We start from the raw sequence: 7876 nt of genomic DNA, 5'->3' as shown, positions 1-7876 counted from the left end.
TTTATAGTTGTTACATGTATGTACAAAGAATATGACTGCTATGGAAACTTCTTTTTTTTCTTTTTTTTTTTACCTGATAACAATATCTAAAATATTAAGCTATTTAGTGTTCAAACTGATAACAACACCATTTGGAAAGTTCCACAGATGAACAGGTTAATTGGAAACAAATGAGTGCCATGATTGGGTATAAAAGGAGCATCCCCAAAAGCTTCAGTGATTCAAGTAAGGATGGGGTGGGATTCACCACTTTGTTAACAACTGCATTAGCAAATAGTATGATAGTTTAATATTTGTATGGTACCAAGATACCAAAATCTTGGTTGCAAAAAAAGAAAAGAAAGGAAGAAATAATCTAGGACATGAAATTCTACAGCAAGGTTAAGGTTTAGATAAATGCGCATGTTATTTTACACAAACATTTTTCTCATTGTTTTGTTCTTTGTACATCTTTCAGTCCACTTGACTGTTAACACCCACTGATCAGTTTAATCACCCCTGAGGGATTTTTTTATTGGCTGATCCTCTGAGCCCAGATTTTGTGAGCACCTCTTGCTAAATCTTTCATTTGTCTCTTTTTACGCACGCCTTTGTCATAAAATCATTCAACTGTGATCCCTTAACATTTCTTCTCCCACGGATCCTATTTCAAGGATCTGCCTCGCTGTGTTTTATTTCGATACAGTCATAGAAAGATCGACTATTTGAGAGGCTCTCCTCCCTTCCTCCACCAGGCAGATGCTATTTCTTAGTTTCATGCTTCAGTGCAGCAATCATTACCGACCTGATGTCAATGGCTGCTTTGTGAAGCTGCAGGGAATTGAGGGTTCAAGAATAACAACAAAAAAATCTCTGAATAATATCTGACTTTTTGCCATATATGCAGATTTTTGTTTTTTTCCAAACCACTATTTATTTTGTTATTGTTCTTTGGATTGTTACAAAATGAAAATCAAATGTGCCAATGACTAATAATATGAATTATTTGGAAGCAGGTACTGAATAATATTATAATGATTGAATAGAAATGGAATAAAATCTTATGCTCTTGCAGTCTGTCACAGTCTAGTAATTCTGGAAATAAATGAATTTTCCATAAACTGAGTCAATTACATCAGTCAATATACTTGGTGTAATGCTAAATCAACTTAATTAAACTGATAATAGCGATCGGGAATATTAGTAAAAAGAAAAAAAAAAAAAGAGTGTCCTCGAGTGGTGCGGTCCTGCTGGTTTTCAGTGTACCCCTGCTTCAACACACATGACTCAAATTAAATAGATCCAACAGCCTATGAACTTCTGCCTAATGCCTCATTAATTTGAGTCAGGTGTGTTGGAGCAGGGTCACATTGAAAACCTGCAAGATTGTTGTCCATGAGGACTGGAGCAGGACATCCCTGGCCAAACCTAAAGATGATCACAACGTTATCAGTGAATAAATAAATCCAAACAGTGCAGTACATGTAAGATTGCCTAAGAATTTCCTGATAAGATAAGCCTAAATCTGAAAAACACTGTTACATGTTATGAAATTCTGACAGTACATACTTAATGTTTTGCTTTAGCTTATTTTCCTTTATTGTTATTCTGTAAAAGTAAAAGACTGACACAAAAAGAAAAAACGTGCAAACCTGCATGAAATAGAGAAAGGTATCGCTCTCTTTTTTTTATTTTTACTTTGCACAATTTGGAAACCAGTAATATTTTACTTGTGTACTTCATAGTAAAACAAAAACGTACTATAAATGTTCACATTTTTGCTTGTCAGAATAATCACTTAAATCCAGTATAAGTAGCTTTGTAAAAAATGAAATATTTAGTTACACGGATGTTGATTAAAAGGGAAGTGGGAAGTGAAATAATGAGAGAAAACAATAATGTTTCTGCAGTTTTCTCTTGAGGGCAGCTATAAGCTGAGTCAGACCATGAAATACTTAATGTCTGTCTCACTAGTCTGTTCACCCTCCATTTCATGCCTGGCATGGACACATACACACGGAAACACACACAGAGGATTCAGGGCCCTATAATGTACTCCAACTGAAACAAAAAAAAGTGATACTAATCATAGGTCATGACAAAACTGAGTACGTTTGATTTCCATAACTGAAACACTTTAGTTTGGGCAGATATTTTCAGTCTGAAATGAAAGTTTCTCTTTGCACACAAAAGATCACTGACACATCTATCATTTTGCAGCTGTGCTAGTCTTCTATGAATCTTGTCAGTCGTTTCGCAGTGTGCCAAATATATATCCCGCCCCTGGGAATTACTGCCACATTAGCTTACTGATATATACTGACATTTCCATTGTGTGAGGCAAGTCTAATGAAATGATGATCATGATGATGGCATTGACTGCGGGCTGCTTGCCAGCCCTTCCCCCTTTTTCTCCAGACATGCAGCTATGCCAACAATTTAGTCTACAAACTAATCTTTTAACCTATTATCTCACATTAGCATTGCCATTGAATTCAATAGCATTTTTGCTTTTGTCTGGTAATAATTGTCCTTTAAATTGTATTTATGTAAAATCACACTTTCAGCATGTAGTTCTTATTTTCAGGCCAAACAGCATCCTTAACAAAACAGTGATAACAGGATCAATTATAACACCCTAGGCCTCTGTCATTTAAACTAATTATAATGTGTTACACTTATCTAAATAGTGTTCTTTTAATGACTGCATGTCCACAACTTGATTAATCTAGGCAGAAAGTAAATTTGAGCAGGAGATTAATAGTCTTGAGAATGTAACCCACTTGTCTCTGTGGCTGAGGAGTGAAAATCTAATGCAGCAGTTCCTAACATTGAAAAGACTCTTGTAAATGTCTCTATTGGACATCTTTTAAAGGAAAGAGTCCCATCCCAGAGCAGAAACAAAGCAGTTTACTGAACCTATGGATCATATTATTAACAAAGGAAACAACCTCCCACAACATAAGATGAGTTGTTCTATAGGATAACAGGATCATTTTTTTGGTTTCTTGAATATTAGGCAGACAAGGACAGAAAACATGTGTGATAGTGCTGAAATTAAAACAATTAAACAGCAATAATTATTTGATAATACCTCGTACCTAAATGTCTGTGCTGCTCCATCTTTTAGATGTGAACTTCTTTACCGCAACAGTAACAGCTTGTAGCTTTACCTTTGCTTACTGTGTGGAAATCCAGTATGTGTGTGTGTGCCAATATGAAGTGTGGGCAGGGTGTGTGTTAATGTTCTTCTCCCCATCTCAGACCAGATGTCTGTGGTAAAAGTGCCAGAACAAAAGGACCATGCACTTTTTTAGTAGCTTTAGTTGTAAATTCTTCGCAAGACTGAAAAAGTATAAATCTGTGAGAGCATCCAGAGCAGCGATTGCACAGTTTTAAGGCGTCAGCAAACTACTACTGAAATACAGAGTTTATTTATTTGCTTCTTGAAGGAGCAAATGTCACCATGTAAAGTATACTTCTAGCTCCTTACAAATAAAGAACATTGAGTGATTGAAGCTATAAGTAGCATGCCATTCACTGTCTATGATAAATAAAAGGGCATGTGGCTTACTATAAAATACAAAGCAAAGGCATGTAGGAAAGATTGAAATCATGTTACAGTATGAAAATAACTAAGTGATAATTAACCGTAGCCATGTGAAAATAGTACATAACTGTGCACAATTTAATTTTGCTATTGTAACCTATGTAATAATAACATCTAAATAAAAGTTAAAATAGCTTAATATAGTGGTTCCCAACCTATTTAGCCTTAAGACCCTCATCATACAACAATCAAAAAGCTGTGGAGCCCTAACCTCCACTGAAACCACATTGAAACCACACTTGGATTTATGCTTTCATCAGATAACTTCTCGGCACAAATGATGCATTCTGGTTGACTCCTTTCCTGTCCAATAAAACTGAAGTAAAGGTAACTGGGAAGGTACAGCATTACTTTTTTGTAATAGGGAACATCTGCACTGTGATGTTTCTCAGATATATTTAATTAACAAAATGGTGTTGTAAAAATCAGGTTTACATTATTAGCCATGAATTAATCCACAACCATAATGCCACAAGCTTTCCGAACTAAATCACAAAGTACATGGACAGAATTGATTAGATGACCTGTCAAGGCATGGCCTCCTAAGTGGCCTTTTTAAAAAAAAATTTTATTTTTTTATTTTTTTTACTAAAACTGCAGCAAATATTCTTCAACTCGTCTCTGTGTAGACATGGCTTTAATTTTAACAATCATATAAGCTCTGTTCAGTCAAAACCGCATGGACCTCCTGTGGTATTTAGGGATCCCTTTAGTGGGTCAGTTGTACTCAGGTTGTGCACAAGCTCAACCTACAGGCTAATGTATATTTAAAACAACAAAAAAAAAGCCTAAGATGATTAATATACTTTGCAGGAACCAGCTCAGATCAGTTAACTTATCTAATTTCCATCACATTAAAAAGAAGTCAGCAGGTCTTGGCCATGAAACTTTTGGGCTGAAAATCAGTACAACTTTGGCCTGGTTAGGGGTATTAAATTATCCTTGTGACTCTCCCCATTTTTGTGTGACAGCTTAACGGTTTGGAGTAGAGAGCACAAGTCAGCTGGATGACACTCTGGAGACTAAGGTTTCAGATAAGAAGCTTAAGTGCAATAGAGCATATTTTGTCACTAAAAACAATAAAGGCAAGTTGGGACTGAAACAACCTATAGGAAACCCTAATAACCCTGTTGCATGTTATCAAGGAAGGTTGATGCAGAAGAACTAGTGTACTGAATTGTGTAAACAGGACATTAATGACAACTCATTTTTATCTTTAATAGAAAACATAAAGGAGTGATGATAATTATTAGCAGCAAACAATTAATGATTAACCAAATTTTGACTTGGGTGTCAATCTGGTGGATTAGACTTACATTGTGCTTTATTGCTTCCAGCACTCAAAGCACTTCAGTTGGATGCATTAGTTGTCTACTCATACTATAAGTATACATCACATATGTGGTGGGTGTAAACTGCATGTGCAGACTGATGGAACCATGGCAGCTGATCCTGACACTGGAGGTAGGAAGGATAAAGTGTTCTGCCGAAGGACATTGTAGCTTACTGGACAAGTAGGAGTCAAAACACCAACCTTCAAGTCACTGAATAATTTGATCTCTCACTTGAGCTACTAGCACCCCTTTAACCCAGTTTTTCCTCAATCCAGGTCCTCAGGACCCCCTGCCCTGCATGTTTTAGAGTGGTTCTTACTCCAAAACACCTGTCAAATTATTGAACTTCCTCAGAAAGTTCTTTGCTGTAAACAAGAAATGTATTTCATTCAGGTGTGTTAAAGTAGGGTTACTTATAAAATATGCAGGGTAGGTGGTCCTGAGGACCTGGATTGTGAAACACTGCCTGAGAAATGGAGAGAATCAATCTAAGGTTGCTTCTGAGAGGCCTGGTTTGAAAATTCATTCGTTCATTCATTCATTCATTCATTTGTTCATTCATTCATTCATTTGTTCATTCATTCATTCATTTGTTCATTCATTCATTACAATCAAGGAACACGGGGGAGCCGGAGCCTATCCCAGCAGCCTTTGGGCAAGAAACGGGATACACCCTGTACAGGTTATGAGTCCATCGTAGGGGTTTGATTAAAAATTTTTATTCATTTGGGTTTGTTCACTGAAATTGGAAAAGATTTTAAATAAAAGAGCTTGATTCTCTTCAAAGAGCAAGTTTGCATACATTAAAAAAAAAAGAAATATTCTCTTAAAAAATGTTATTTGACTGTCTATTTGTATTTTAACTGGGATTCTGCATATCATGGCTAAAATATAAAGATGTTTATCTGCAGCAATAGTGTTACTAATATGTTACCTATGGTCTTCATGTCATGGTTTGAGTTCTAACAAATTTAATGAAAATACCTATTTTTTGTATGTGACCCTGGCGATCTGTCCATTTTAATAAAATGATATTTATTTGTGTTTATTTAAATTAGAATAAAGAAAGAAAAACTTATCTCTTGTCTTGAATTCATAAGCTTAAAGGTTTTTCTGTTGTTGTTGATGTTACCCCCAACCTCCCCTCCTCCTCTCCAATCCCTCCTGGAGACAGAGCTGCAATGGAAACAGAGACTGACAGGATAAGCGATGATTGATGAATAGAATCAAAATGCTAAGCAAATTGATTTCAAATTATTTGATAAGAGCTGCTGCACTACAGAGATATTCAATAGCTCATGTTCTTCATAACATTCATGAAATCCCATAATCACTCTTTGATCACAGAGAATTTCAATCTTTTACATCCTTCCTTCTCCTCGACGCTGCTCTGGAATAAAACAAAGAATGATTAGGATGTGCGTCTAAGACAACTTTTGAAACAAAGCTGAGATTTTTGCTGTGATGGACTGGCGACTTGTCTAGGGTGTACCCAGACTCTCGCCCAATGATTGCGGGGTATAAGGCTGAGAGTTTGCTGAAAATTCTAAACCCTGCTGAGGTAACACATGTTGAAAGGAAATATTGGACTAAAGGATCATTTCATTTTGTAACTCCACACATTTAATGATTAAAAAAACAGCAGGGTGTCAAACCCTGGTCCAGGGGCCACTATTGGAGATTTTTGTTGTCTCCCTGCTGCAACACACCTGATTCAAATGAAATAGATTGAACAGTTTCTTATCAATTGCTTAAAAATAACCCATTGATTTTAGTCAGGTATGTTGGAGCACAATAACAACAAAAATCCTCAATGTCCAGAGTTTGACACCTGCAATCCAAAGTTCAAAGGTTTGGAGAGGTGAATATATTCATGACATTTACTCATTTATATTATTTTATGATATCTTCTCTTATTCTTATTTACTTTTTTTGTGTTATTGTATTAACCAGTTTCTCTTTATACATGTGTGATCTGTGTGTGTGTGTGTGTGTGTGTGTGTGTGTGTGTGTGTGTGTGTGTGTGTGTGTGTGTGTGTGTGTGTGTGTGTGTGTGTGTGTGTGCTTAACATGCAGGCTAATTTCACAGTATTGGCTGCAAATTCCTGAAGAGTACAAACAGAGATGTGCTTTGCTTTTTTAATTAGGTTGATGAGAAACTCTGTTTCAGCTTAACAAGACTCACTCCCGTTTTCAGAAGGCCCAGATGTCCCAGCAAAACACTGTGCTTGTTACTTTCTCATGACTCTTCACTTTCAGTCCTTTCTTCCTCTTATGCTACATACTATCACTTTGATCATAGATGAGCCAGCTGTAGAAATGGAGAGAGGTAAGTGAGGGAGGAGCGCAGCTCCACCAACATATTTGCAAAATGCTATAAAATGGTTTGAGGGGCATGTAGTCAGGGTTCAGACTTCCCGCCTGAGCTGCCTCACCTCAGTCGGGCAACAGGGAGAGGAACGCTGAAGCCAGATCTGTATACATTTCTTCACCTGTAATAAAGTTTTAAACTTATACATGAGTGTGTGACAGCTAATTTCCAAAGCAAAAGATCTTGCTGAGAATTGGCCAAATGGTTTACCAGCTACTTGCACCTGCCAGCATGATAGAAAACTGCTTGTTGCTTGTCAGTGATTTGATATGGGAGAAGCTTTTTGCTTTGTTGACAAAAAATACTGATGCAATAATCGGTATTTGTTTAAAATCCCAAAATGTTTTAGATATATTGTTAATGATGTTTTACAAGAATTAAGGGGGAAATGTTGAAGAAAAAAGTTTTAAGATTCTCAAAGTTTTCCACATTTTGTGTTTCAGACTCACTTTGAAATTGCTAAGTGTGTTTAGAGCTGTAAGGCAGGATTATGTGAAGTTACAGATATAAAGATGGACAGTGGAAAATTTCTGTAAGGTTTTAGGTGGCCTCATGATGGAATGATGGCCCTGCCTCTCGCCT

Source organism: Telmatherina bonti (genome assembly GCF_933228915.1).
Source record: "Telmatherina bonti genome assembly, chromosome: 15".
Lineage (NCBI taxonomy): Eukaryota > Metazoa > Chordata > Actinopteri > Atheriniformes > Telmatherinidae > Telmatherina > Telmatherina bonti.
This window is presented reverse-complemented; position numbering follows the sequence as displayed.